At 35.8% G+C, this 15,285-nt stretch overlaps 1 pseudogene; it reads right to left on the minus strand.

Annotated features, from left to right (window-relative positions):
- Positions 1-14,331: 14,331 nt before the first annotated feature.
- Positions 14,332-15,041, minus strand: LOC123951954 (annotated as a pseudogene).
- Positions 15,042-15,285: the final 244 nt, after the last annotated feature.

Genomic DNA, 15,285 nt, shown 5'->3' on the forward strand with positions numbered 1-15,285 from the left:
ATCCTCATGGGATCTCTGGCTGGTAATTTCCAAAGAAGAGTGAGGAGAAATATTCTTCCTTTTGTTTGGGACTAGGGAGTATCTGTTGGATTGAATCTGTTGGTGCTTTGACGTGAGATCACTTCCTGAGGCAAACTTCCCAACAAGGGGCACATGGCACGATCTCAATCTTGGAAGTAGCTGGCACATGGTGTTGATGGAGCAAACCACGGGACTAAGTTCTAGCACTTTCCTATACTCCAAGGAACCCAGCAACACACATGTTTGGCCTTGGAAGCACTGAATGCAAGGAAAAGGACATGCAGGACTGAAATTTATTCCTTCGTGAGTACCTTAATGATCCAACTGATGTTCTGAGCCTTCCAGAACCATCTGATGAAATTACACTAGATGACCACCGCTATTTGTCATTTAAGCAAGAAAAATTAACACTCTGCGTTTGAAGTTTGTCCTACTTTGTGGCTCATTTTACTATTTGGAGGATTAAAGGATTGGTTCCTACCATTGGAAATACTCTGATCCGTGCTAATCAGAAATTCTGCAGGTGATTATATGGCTGAATGTAATATTAACTGTTGTTGGGGACACTCTGTCAAGAAAAAAAAAATCCTGGGGGGAAAGATAACAGAAAATAGGAGATGACCAGCATTTAATAGGTTTAGGTTATGGTCATCACCTTCATAAGCTTTATTTATTTCTTTAAATTCCCCTCTTAATTTCCGGCTGGAGCGTCTTCTTCATTTTGCTATCTATTATTAAAAATACCACAACATGTGCCTGGCGCTTGAGAAGTGCCCTGGATACTGTGAGCACTGAAGGAGAATGTGAATCCATCCTGAGGCCTGATATATGAACTAGAATAAATACACTATTGAAAAAGATACTTGACTATGCTTTGCACAAACATGGCTTTTGTTGTTTTTTCAATTTTCTTTAATTCTTTAAGGATGTAAAATATACTTCTAATTTGGCCATTTCTTTTAATCAAATCCTCTATGTCCAGGTAGCATATGTACCTTGAATATTCCTGAAGAATTTTCAAAATATTGATGTATATCTAAAATTTCCATTCATAAAGAGTTCCTGGAGGAACTCAAATATATATTTAACAAATAGAGAATGAGTTTCTTGAATGACCAATTTCAACTATATTTAACTTATTTATTCAGTGCAGTTTTATAAATAACATGTATTACTTATTTTGTCTTATAAAAGCAGCAAATAATTGCTTGAGCGAATTTGGAAAAGAAACAAATTATTTTATATATAGTCTCACACTTAGAGATAAACACTATTAAGTATATTTTTCTCAATTTTGGTATATACTTATGACTTGCTTTTTCACATGCCAATATATTTCAAGTGTTTCTCCCTTGTTACTAAATATTTCGAGATTTTTTTTTTCATGAATTAATACCATTCAATTACACAAAAGTGCCTAACTCCTTTAATTCTTTGTTCTTGCTCATTTAACTAGTTTTCATTTTTTACTACTTATTATGATTCATTTTACGCATATATGTTTTTGTGCATATTTAATTATTCCTTTAGAAATTAGAATTAGAGGGCGCCTGGGTGGCTCAGTGGGTTAAGCCGCTGCCTTCGGCTCGGGTCATGATCTCGGGGTCCCGCGTTGGGCTCTCTGCTCAGCAGGGAGCCTGCTTCCCTCTCTCTCTCTCTGCCTGCCTATCTACTTGTGATCTCTCTCTGTCAAATAAATAAATAAAATCTTAAAAAAAAAGAAATTAGAATTAGAAAATTCTTAAAGGCTAAATTATGGAGTTAAAAAATATTGACATTTTAAAACAATAGAAATGGTCAAATTACCCTTCATAATTTGCCTGCCAATTTACAGTTTCTTCAACAATGACTAAAAGTACATTTTGTTTTTAAACCAGAATGTTTCCAACGGAGGAAGGTTTTATTCTAAAGAAAAGGAGTTAATAATTCTAGAGGCTATGTTAGGTGACCCTCAGATAATAAAATAGAGAAACACCCACAGTCTATTTCCAATTCCTGCCCCCTCAATATTTCTCCTGATGTGGGCTGAACAGCTGATATCATTTCCTGCAACACCAGTAGAAAGTTTTGTTTTGTTGTATTTGTTGTTGGTTTGTGTTTTATATGCAGGGAGAGAACAATTCCTAATACTTTTAGAAGTCTTCTCTTATTAGTGTCTCAGAACAAAAAAGTGTCGCAGAACCTCTGACAGCTGTGACTTCTGAAGGACAGTGGTATAGCATACAAGTGTTCAAGAACTTCTCTTCCAGAGGGTTCATTTTTATCAGGCTCCACTTAATTGTTTCCAGGTGCTTTCAAAGAGTTCCCAAAGTATGGAAAGATCAAAACAAAAGCCCCAATGACAGATTACAAGAAATTCTGCCTTATGGTTTCATCTACTGTTACACCCTGTCAAGCTTTCATTAAATTTCTGCCAAAAGCCGCCCCATACAATTTTCACACATCCTTCTCTTGTCCCTGCCTTGACCATGACATGTTCCTCCCTGGAACATCCTTTCTCAAACCAGAATGTCTATTAACTCCAAAACTCTGCTTAAAACTTTGTTTCTTTACAGATCTTCCAAATGAGCTATGCTCATTTTTTAGTCTTTTGTTATATATTTTTTTATGTTTAAAAATCACAAGGGAAAAAAAAATCACAAGGGCACAAATTGATTTGATTCTCAGTGTATTGCAAAGCCCCCATTTTTGTTTTATCTTGTTAATTTTTCCCTGTGCCTTAATTCTCCATACTCATTTCTATTCCTTGCTTCCTATCGGCACACACTCTTATTTATTTAACAAATGTTCTTTAACAGGTATATGTACCTTTAAAATATACAGTACTATTATGTGGTGGAGGTTACATAACTGACATTATATAATGAATTTCATACTGTTTGTTGCTTTTTAAAACCAACATTAAAAAATAAAAAAATAAATAAAATCAACATTAAGTTACTGAGATGTGTTCATGCTACTATATTTAAATCTAATTAATTACTGCTGACTAGTGCATTGTATTCCGTTGATGGCATACACATATTCACTCCTTCTGCAAGGGTTTCCTAAACTGCTCACCTTTACTATTTAAACAATGTTGCAGTAATTTTTGTTATACTTATTTCATTGTAGACATGTGGGGGGATTAGCTCTGAAATAGATATCAAGAAAAAGGGCAGCTCAGTCATAAGGCATTGTGGTAAATGGAATTATTAGCTCATTGGTCCCACTTCTTTGCTTCCGCCTGTGACCACACCCTTTTTCTTGTAACTTAACAGATCCTCCCACTTAAAGTGGAATGTATATACTATCCCCTGACTTGCTTTGGCCAAGAGACTGTAGGCAAAAGTGACAGTGTGCCAGTTCCGGTTCAAGCCCAGGCGTGAAGACTCCTTCCCAAACTCCACTTGCCCTTTTGTGCCTCTGCCATTGCCATTATGAGAACATGACCTATCTGGTCTGATGGTCCAAGAAGGATGAGAGAAATTTGGGAAGTCCTCAGTTCAACCCATAACGAGAGCCCAGACTAGAGAACCTTCAGCTTTAAAAGGACGCCAGCCATGCCCAGCCTTGATAAGTTGACTCACAATGGAAGATTCACAAGAGCCCAGTAGAGATCAGCAGAGCGGTTCCAGCAGACACTCGATCACATAAAGAATAAATGTCTGTTGTAGGTCCCTCAGGTTTTGTAGTGGATCACAATGTAGCAATGGCTAATCGACAGAGATTAGCACACCTGGATTGCCTTTCAGAATGCCTGTGCCAGTTTATTCTTCCAACCCTGGATAAGGGTCTTTGCTTCCTCATATCCTTGTCTAAAGCACTGCCCATGTTTTCAAACCGTCCAGGTTTTTCTTAATGTGATGATCATGTAAGAGTAGATCATGACATTTTGAATTTCTGTTAAGAGTTAGGAAATGTCTTCACACACACACACACACACACACACACACACACACACACACACACACACACACATCACGTGGATCTCCCCTTCTTTCAAGTGCCTATTTACGTCCTTTATCTCTTTATTTCTTTTGGGTTGACTATCTTACTAGCAGATATGAAGAAATCCTTCATATATTCTAAAAATGAAATCCTTGTAAGTTTTAGACATTGAAAATTTCTTCTGTTAGCCTGTCATCTCACCTGTCTGCCAACTTTAACAAGGATGTCTGTGGAACATTTAATTAATATTAATGTAATCCAACTTCTTAGTTCTCAACCTTCATATACTTGTGTTTTTTATCAAATATTTTTTGAAAACACTGCCTCACTAAACCAAGACCTCAAAGACTATTCCTTTAGCTGTCATCTATATTTTCTTTCAGCTTTTACTTTTTATACTTAAATTTTTAGTGCATTTAGTTTATTTTTAAATATATATGGAGTTTTCCTTGGTGTTTATATATACAATTTCGGTAAAAGTCATGTTAATAAGACAACATTGACTTATTTTTTAAACAAATATATTAGATGTAAACAAACAAACAAAAAAGAACATTCGTTCTCAAAACTGTCACCTGGGGGTTGCCTCTCATGCCTACAAATGCATTAAACATCTTGGAGCTGCTCCTTCAGAATTTCCTCTACTGCTTTTCAGATTATGCTTAATGGTGGTAAAATAGATACGGATTTTGCAAACATTCTGAAAATTACTCAAGATGAAGTAGATGATCAATCTCAAGAATACCATTTTCAATTAGAAAAAGAAGGCAAATGATTTACTCATATAAAGGGATTTTCTTTGTTTTCTGTTACTTACTCTCAACATCTTGCTATAGAAGCAGTACATTACAGTTTTGAAAAATATGGGCTTGGAAGTCAGAATGACTGTTTCAAATACTAGCTCCAGTGGCCTGGATTAATTCTATAGATCTCAATTTCTGCATTGGTTAAATAGAGGTGATAAGAAAAGAAAAAACTGTGGTGAATACTAACTTACCAAAGGAGTTATTTTCAAGATGACATGAGTTAGTAGGGTCTGGCATGGAATAAGCAGTCACTGGCAACATCTTAATCATTAGTTAAATCATCCCATATAACTGAACAGTCTCAAGCCTATGTGAGGCCACCACCCCCGTACCACTCGTTTGATTATTTTGTTTTTTAAGACTATTACTGGCAGTCAGACCCACTTTCCCTTTCAACACAATGTAGTGAGCCTGGGGAAATGGCATTTTCTACATACTTTTCTTCTGTTCTACCTTGGATTTTAATTCTTTCATCTTATACCCGTCAATCAGAAAACAGAATCACTTTGAGACAGTATAATAACTCCACACATGTTTATTCCATATACTTTTGAGGAAAACAGGTAATTACTTCTGTCTCTCAGACTTAAGGTTTTATCCTCAGCTCGCCGCCCTCAGCAATCCCACAAGCAGGTAAACACAAGAAATATTTCTGTGACACTCAGTAACCACTGGGTTCAATTAGTATGTGTTTAAAATGTACAACAGATGCAAAAGAATCCTATCTTCAATTTTTTTTAGCTGCTAAAGGAATAAATTATAGCTTATATCTAGTATACAGCTCACAGACTCTGGCACGTCACAAGGCAGCATTTTTTAACCTCCAAAAAAAAAAGAAAAAGAAAAAGAAAACGTTCCCTCAATCCCTCAATTTGAGGATACTGTGTCAGAATCAATGACTTAAATAGACATTTTGTTTTACCAAATTAAAGGCAAGAGTAACTACTCTCCCAGTTTCTAGCTATCAGAAATAGAATCCTTTTGCATATTTTCTCCAACTTAAATTTTGAAACTTCTCTGTTATTTGCTCTTTTACTATTGGCAGAAATCATTTAGAGCTAAAAGAATTGTGAATATTAAATCTGGGTTGGGGGGGGGACTTGATGCTAGAGGGAGAGAGGATCTCAAAAAAACATTCTCTTTTTTCTACAGAAAATTTCTACAGTCTATAGATCAAAAATAGAAGAGAGGAGAAGACAGGAGAGCAGAGAGAAAACAGTTTGACAAAACTAAGATTTTCTAACATGTTTGGTTAGAAGTAGCATTACAATCTGAGGCCAAATTATCTAAATTGCTCATTCCAATGTTAAGCCACTGGAATATGACTGCTGACCCTCTGATTCCTTTTAGTTCCATGCTGCTGTCATCAACTTATAGATAAAAGTGGTCAAGAAAGACCTAGACTCTGGTTAGATTTCTGGAGGGGGTGGTGAAGTCAGTCAAAGGTGAGGGAGAGGGCGGAAGGAAGCTAACAACTAAGAAAGTAAAGGCACTATTGGAGCATTTTGAGGTCCCCAGGTAGGGGAGCAGGGCTGCAGGGCAGCAAAGGTGTATGGATGATAAGAAGGTCAGAGCAGAAGATGAGCACCTCTGGCTTATTACAATCATCACTCTACATAGTACACATTAAAGATAACCACTGCCAACAGAGAAGAAAACTAATATTAAAATTACAGATACTGAGATCATTTTTATTGCATGCTAGAAATAAGGTAGCAGGTTCAGAATGTAATAACTTATCAACAGGATCTGGTCCCAGCAGTTTTGTGGAGTATTGGCCGTGATAAATGATTCAGGAGTAATGCCATCAAAGCAAATAGCTTCCATTTCCATCACTGACTTTACACACATCAGGTGGCTCTGTTAAAGAGAATTAAATGCACAGGCCATATGGGAAGAATTATCATGAGTTTTCTTTGTGACAGACAGTAAGATAATGCATTTTAACGTGCCATTTATGTTCAAATCAGTAAAGGTTGGGGTCATGAGAATTTTCTTTTAGATATTTATCCTGATTTTAGGGTATGAGGTCATATCATCAAGTAAATTAAAAAGAGCCACTACCCAGCAATACTTCAAACTACCTCCTTCCTAATACACACATTGGCTTTATCTCTTCCTGATGATTACATCTGTCCCAAAAATAAGCACCAACATTTATGATGCTGTTTATTTGCTGCAAATCATTCAGCTCCTTAATAAAACTCATCCATATTCAATTCAGCCTATGAGTCACACTGCACTGTCAGCCAGAATATTAATATTTCAAGATATAATCCAATATAGATCAGAAGGCACTATGAGGACAATTCACCAATTTACACTGTTTCCTATTTATTCAATACAGGTTTATTCTACTGAGCATAAATGATGCTTTGGGATGTTTTCTTCATGGATCAGAAACTGCTAAAATCAGTCGATCATAAGCATTCAAGTATCATTAGCTGTATATAAAATCATGGCAGTTCTGTAATATGAACCAAATTACTTGTTTCTCAAGCCTATAGTCAGTATATTTTACATAAAAGGTGGAACTACCTATCCTGAGAATTTTTCCAGAGTTTTCAAGCAGGAAGAACAAAAAGAGGAGGGAGGAGAGAAAGAAGGCAGCAAGGTGAGAGGGAAGGCTATCTTAAGCTATGTCCTCCCTTTTTTTCCCACCAGACAGTAAAAGTGGACTTAAAGTAAACATCAAGGGTCAAAAGGAACCGGAGGTATGCATATGATGGCTAGCACACAGCTAACTGTGACAACTTACCCCTCCCTCCTGCTGGCCTGAGAAACTACCCTCTGCCAACAAAACTTGTAGCACAAGACTCAGAGTGATGTCGCAGCATACGATACCAAGGATTGGTCCTCTCCATTCATGTATATAACCTTCTGATCTTAAATCCAGCTGCAATATCTGCAGTACAATTATTCTTTGTTTTCTTACAGTCACAGTTATATATGTGCACACGTGCTGAATTCTTCTCCCCCTTTGTCCCTCCCTTCCTTCCTTTCGTCCTTCCCTATTTCCTTAAATAATTAACTGAATTATCTATTGTGCTTCAGGCAAATCCCTGTCCTCTGACAGCATCCAGTCTGTGAGGGACAGAAACATGGGAACAAAGAATTACAGGATGATGCAATAATAAAGTGAACTATGACTGACAGGCTGAATGTAGTTGCTGGTCTCCACATACTTCAGGCTAATTACAAGGCTGCTATGAGGTCACAATTCAAGTATCTTAGAAAAAGCTACTAGTGATAAGATACTGGTGCTACACATAATTAAAATAATGAAATTGTGTTGTCATCACTACTACTTCTTCTATTCACAATCTTCAGTTATTACTCTAACTTTAATTTATGGTAAATAAATCAGGGTAAAATAACCTTGAAAAACATTTATCTTTATCACTGATGCACCTTCAAAAAACTAAAGTTGTGTTGGAAGTGAAATTAGGATCCTTGAGGGCTAGAACTCTCTATCCACATGTTAGTGTTTATTATAATAATCATTTTATTAATGCATCAGATCTATGACAAATATTTCTGTTTTACCAGAAAAAAAGATCATTGCGAACGGCAACTATAAAGCTTCCAAGGCCTATGTCCAAATCTAAGCAGGAAAAAAATGAGAGAACAGTGTTTCAGAACAGTTTGTAATGGGAAATCTGTACAAAAGTATTTACATAACCAAGAGAAGCCTCTAGAGAAAGGTAGAATTTGCAGGTAAATTAATGCAATGGATTCACAGAAAAAAAGGCAGAATTCTGGAAGGCCCAAAGGTGCACTTTACAATGAATAATTCCATCAGAATTATGTGTGAAAATTAGATCAATTAAAATGGAAGATGCTCAGTCACATACTGGTCTAAGAGTTAAATGTTGTGGGAATACAACTAAAACCAATTCCAACTGAAATTGTGGAGAACATCCCAGGTGGAAAACAAAACAATTCCTGAAGGAAAGAGAGTAAGTCAAAGGATTATTTATTTTCTTTCTTTTTGTTTTAAGGTTGACACTTTAAAAAAAATCATGCATATTTTGCCTGGTTATTTGCACATTTATACTCTCTTTGAACAATAATAAAAACAAAACACACAAGAAAAAGGCACAAACCTTTTCTCATGAACTCAAAAAGGCCCACCAAAAGTTGGTCAAAAGTGATGAGGCTAGTTTTATCAAAATTTAGAGAATACCATTTAATCCCCTCTTCGTTAAGAATTTTTATGCCACTCACTTAAATCAATTATTATTAATGAAGGAATTACAAAGAGAAATGGGGAGGCTGAACATGTTTTATCAAGAAAAAACAAATATGTGGAAGTCCAGTACGTACTATAAATAAGGTGAATTAATTTGTTATCACTGTATAACTGTTTGTTATTGCTCAAACATCTATGGCAGCCACGTGATTTTTCTAGTTTCAGAGGGTCTCACTCATGAATCTTTGGTCAGTCAACAGAAGGTTGGGTAAGCATCCACTTCAAAATCAAGCAGCAACTGGCTAGAAACTGGAGGATCTCAGCTTTTCTCCACATAGTCCCTCATTAGGCTAGCCCAGGCCTATTGCAAAATTAAGCACCAACTGGCTAGAAACTGGAGGGTCTCAGCCTTTCTCCACGTGGCTGCTCATTAGGCTTGCCCAGGCCTCTTCTTGGTGGTGGTGGAAGCCAGGTTTTGAGAAAGTGGAAATATATGAGATCTCTTGAACATGTAGGTTTGGAACAGGTACATTGTTGCTTCCCTTATATTCTATTGTCCAAACAAATAGGAAGTTATTTCATAACCAAGGGATGGGAAAATAGACTCCACCTCTAAGTGGAGGAGTTTCAAATTCATATCATAAAGGGTATGGATATAGGGAGACCATCATTTGGGCCATCCATGCAATCAGCCTCTTGCAAGAGAACCAATCTTCAGGGAAATAAGACTTTACTGTAGACAAATTACTATGGGCTAGCAAACCATCATCTTTACCCCGTAAAATGGTAGAAGCTGGGGAAAAAAGAGAAAAGTTAGCACTGAATCATAGAACAACCAGTTACTCATTACTGGCTCTTAATAACTAAAGTGATAATCATCGTTTTTTTAAGTGTTGTTGGCTTTGTCATTTTTTTTTTAAAGATTTTATTTACTTATCAGAGAGAGATCACAAGTAGGCAGAGAGGCAGGCAGAGAGAGTGAGAGGGAAGCAGGCTCCCTTCAGAGCAGAGAGCCTGACGTGGGACTCGATCTCACGACCCTGAGATCATGACCTGAGCCGAAGGCAGCAGCTTAAACCACTGAGCCACCCAGGCGCCCCTGGCTTTGTCATTTTTAAGTGTTGTTAGCTTTGTCATATTCCTACCTAGCATAGTAACAAGTAACACTACGTAACAATTATCATACACTTGTTAAATACCAAGTACTAGACAGACTATCTACATATCTAACCTTATTTAGCCTTTAAAATGACCCTATAACGTTCCATTTATTTGGAGGGAAGAAAAGAAGAATTTGTCCAAGAAAAGATGATTAGTAAGTGACAAGATTTAAATCTAAAGCCTAAATACATGTTTTTACTTTTTTAAAAATAAGAATGTTTAATTACATAGGTAGAATTTGCAATGGACTTATTATTTGCTTCCCTGGAGGACAATACTAGTTTTCATATCTGCATTAGCCATTTATATATCCTCTTCTATAAACTGCTCCTTTCTTTTGCTAATTTGTACTGCACGCCATTGGTTTTTTACTGATTGATAGAAATTCTTTGTATACACTTGATGAAAACCCCTAATCATTATACTGCAAATATCTCCTGCCTGAATGTCCTCATCTTTGTATTCTATTAGTGATGTATTTCATCAATGAGAAGTCCTAACATTTAACACAGCCAAACTTATCAATTTTTGATGTCTTGTCACAAGATATTCCGTTTCAAGGATGTTAACATAATCATTTATACATTCTTCTATTATTTTTATTGTGTTACCTTTTATATTTAGTTATTTAATTGATCCAGAACTTAATATTACAATTGCCATAAGGAAGAATATAATTGTTTTTTTAAATGATGACACAATTGCCTGGAAAGTATATATTGAATAATCTGTCTTTTCTCCATTGACATGAAATGTTGCATCTATCATGGTCTAATTTCCCAAGTATACATGAACCAGGCTCTGCATTATCTATTTAATTTCACTGATGTATTTGTCTCTTTAACCAATTCCACACAGTTTTAATTACTATACTTTATAATATGTTTTAAGATCACATAGGAAACAATCCATCTTTTCTTTTTAAATATTGTCTTGGCTACCATTTTGCATTTACTATAGTATATGAGTTTTAGAATTAAATTTTCAATTGCTATGAAAAATTATATTGGGATTTTATTTGGGATTAACTGAATTCATAAATTAGTATGGTGAGAATCTATGGTCAGAAATATTGTTTATGCATCTATACATGTATCTTTTCATATACTAAAGCATTTTTTAGGTCCTTCAGTATCATTTTATATTTTTCATGGATTTTAAAATATTAATTGGTTATATTCCCATCTATTTTGTTGTTTTTGTGCCTATGAAAAATGGCATATTTTTCCTTTTTATACTTTATAAATGGGTTATGCAAGTCTCTGAACTATCAATTTTTGTACACATAAGAGTGTCCTATAATTTGCTACAATTTGCTAACATTAGTTGGACATGATTCTAGTGCTTTATGTGAATCATAAAATTGATTTAGTAGCTTTCCATCTTTTCTTATTCTCTGGAACAGTTTGTATAAGTTGGAAATTCCACGTGCCTTGAAAGTTTGGTAGACATCACCTATAAAGGAATTAGGACTTGGCACCTTTTGAGGGTCAGAGCAGACATTTTTTTTAAGATTTTATTTATTTATTATTTATTTATTAGACACACAGAGAGAGATCACAAGTAGGCAGAAAGGCAGGCAGAGAGAGAGGTGGAAGCAGGCCCCCTGCTGAGCAGAGAGCCTGATTCGGGGCTCGATCCCAGGACCCTGAGATTATGACCTGAGCCAAAGGCAGAGGCTTAACCCACTGAGCCACCCAGGCGCCCCCCAGAGCAGACATTTTTAATTTTGATTTTTTTTTTTTTTTTTTTAGTAATCTCTATGCCCAACATGAGGTTCAAACTCATGATCCAGAGATCAAGAACTGCATACTTTACCAACTGAGCAATCCAGATGCCCCTAATTTTGACTTCAACATATTAAATGGGTGATGGTCTAATCAGGTATCCTACTTATGTTGTGCCAGTTTTATAATTTAAATTAGTAAATTATGCATTTTCTTTTCATACTTATTGGCATAATATTGCATATATATCTTTTACCTTGTAAACTTCTTTTATGTAACTATATCCTAGAATATTACTATTCTAGTAGCTATTCTTTTTTTTCTAACAGTTATTCTTAACTTTTAAAAACACATGACTTAATCTGTACTTTATAATCAACATCAACTTTTCATCAGTCCCCATATTGTCTTTCCGAAAAGGAGACTTAATATGCTTTTAGTTCCTCCTTCTTTCCCTCATCTCTCCCTCCTACATCACATGCTGACAGTTTTTGGATTTTTTTTTCCCAAGTGGCAACTGAAATTTATATTTATACTGCATGTATAATATACATCTCAGTTATTTAAAAATATGCATGGAACACTGGAAAGAGTAGTTACAAAAATTAAAGGTAGTCACATCAAGAACTGTCAAGAGTATCGGTTACCTTTCCTTTTTATATTTTCATGTCATAAAAAAACATATCAATATTCAGTTGCTCTTCTTAAACTACATTGCTCATATCTATTATCTATCCACATGAAAGAACCAAATTATATTGAAGGGGACAAAGAATCCACTTACTAAATATATTGTTAAATATATGGATTAAAAACATACTTCTTTAAAATTGAAAATAAGTACTACTAGTCTTTATGTACTGTTGCTTATTGCATCTAGTTCTCCTGGACTTATTTTATTTTACTGCAGCATGTTTTCTAGTAAGTCTTTCAGAGACTTTCAGTTTTAACCCTGTTTGTATATATAATAAATTCTGCGACTTTCATCACTCTCTCAATTGAATAATCCTTTAGCTGCATGAAGTTCTAGGTTCCAAGTGATTTTCCATTAGCACTCTGAAAACAACTCACAGTTGCTCCAAGAGGAAAGTACACTAATTCTTGTATACACCTGATCTGACACAATAATTATTACTTTTATTATGCTAATTTGAATTTATAAAGCAGTTACTTGGGAATGTTATAATAAATGCATTATTTGGATTCTATTCCTTATGATTATATGAGGTAGGTTCTTAGTCACCCCCTTTTACAGATGAAAAAATCTAGAACTTAGAGAAGTAAGGTGATACCAAAACTCACAAAAGGATTAAATAGTAAAGCTGGGAAACACAGAAAGGTAGTTAGACTAGATTGACTTCAAAACCTCAACTTTTTTTTTTTTTTTTTTGAGAGAGAGGTGATGGAGGAACAGAGGGGGAGAGAGAGAGAATCTCAAGCAGACTCATGCCCAGTGCAGAGTCTGACACAGGTTAACTATCTCATGACCCTGAGATCATGACCTGAGCCAAAATCAAGAGTCTAATGCTTAACTTCTTGAACCACCCAGGCACCCCCAAAACCTCCAGTCCTAAGCACTAAAAGAAACAGTGTCATACATTCCAAACGAGACTACATCTTCTATTAAAAGTAAGTAAAATTATGGGTACATGCATGATGTGTCCAGAGTATATGCCTATTATATTTTAAGATCTTATCTAATATGAAATAGGGTTGAAATACTGACACAGGCCCCTCTGGTTGAACATGAAATTGTAGGAGGAAATCAGTCAGATCTTGTTGGTCAATCTCCATCATCCTTTCAGTTGACTCTTTGTATAAAGGTAATATATTCTCAAAGATAAATTCCTGTAAGTAAGGGCAGATTTGCTCTCTGGAATGGCAGCCCATATAGTTCAAATTATCACTACAGAATTTTAATTTCCCATAAGAGAGGGCACAACTTGAAAGAGTGTGTTAACTGGCCAGGTAAGTAACATATTCCTTTATGCCTCAGCAAAACCATTCTAAGATACGATAAAGAATTCCTGTTAAAGGCTTCATATCAGGCATTTCTTAATGTTGTGAACTAGCTTCCTGTTGCAAATTCCTTTGTGATCACCCTGGGAATTTTGTTGACATCAAATGGCCTTAGAATTTCTGTAATCACCAACATCTCAAAACAACATTATTAAAGCCAAACAATTTGGCTATCAACTCCCTGAAAAAAATCACTGTATTCTTTATCATTTATGCCATTTTTAGAACCAACTATTTTCTTATGTTGTGGCCACTTATGAGTACTACTGCAGTAACTTCCGTATTTACTATATCTGCCACTGGGCCTGGACCTGACTATTATGGTTTAGCCCTTATGTTTCACAATTGCAAATAATAAATTTTATATCACGTCAAAAGATATGAAATTACCATGATGGTTCTTTGGTTTCATCCAGAAATATTTTTTTTCATCCAACAAGAAACCATAACTTTATTAATGATAGAAAAAGTACAAATTTCAAACCAAGCTGCAGTTATTCTTTTGAAACACCAAAAAAAGTCCTCCTTTTCAGATGGTTACATTGTTAATTCCATAAGAGCATTTACAATATCATTACTGTTGTTCTTCAGGGCTCCGACTGCCTTTGCTCTTGAAACATTTGCCTGTGACATGACCAATTCTACGTCTTTAACTTCTACACTGGTTTCATCAACCTCTTACTCTTCACTCTCCTCTTGCACAGTTGGAGTTTGTGTGTTTTCTTGAATGTTTGAGACAGCTTCACCTTGAACTTTGAATTTCTCAGCAGCTGCTAATTGTGCTTGCTGAGGTAAATCCTTGATCTTGGCTTCCCCAAAAACTATGTAGGTATCTGAAGCTGGGCTCTTGTAGACATCTGGTCTTGTGATGACAAAGAGGATATTCTTAGATTTCTAGATAGTGACTCTTGTAACCCCTCTAACCTGTCGAAGACCCAGTTTGGACATAGCTTTCCATGCCTTCTTTTCACTCCTGCTCTGTTTTGCTTTACTGACTGCTTCTTTACTGATTTCAGTGGCTGCTTCCAGCTGGGCTGGTTGTGTGGCTGTCTGTGTGGAATCCTATTCCTCAAGGTCTGATACTGATTCATCACTGTCAGATTCAGGTCCAGATCCTGTCTCAGCCTGGAACTGTGGCAACTCCTGCTCTGTCACAGAGACCGTTTCTGTGACTTTACAAGGCATTTTGTGAGGGGGACATGGAACCAAGATGGCAACAGAAAGAGAGCAAGCAAGAGCCTGACCCATGCCTGTTGCAGAAGGACCAGGAATATTTGATATAAATTCCCTTTCATGATAACCCTTCTTCTTTCAAAGGTTAAATTTACATCATTGAATATTTAAGGAGAATAGCAATATCATTTGTATTGGTTTGGTATTGCTGTGTCACAAATTTCCCCAATACTTACCTAGTGGCTTGAAACAACAA

This window comes from Meles meles, chromosome 10 (genome assembly GCF_922984935.1).
Source record: "Meles meles chromosome 10, mMelMel3.1 paternal haplotype, whole genome shotgun sequence".
Lineage (NCBI taxonomy): Eukaryota > Metazoa > Chordata > Mammalia > Carnivora > Mustelidae > Meles > Meles meles.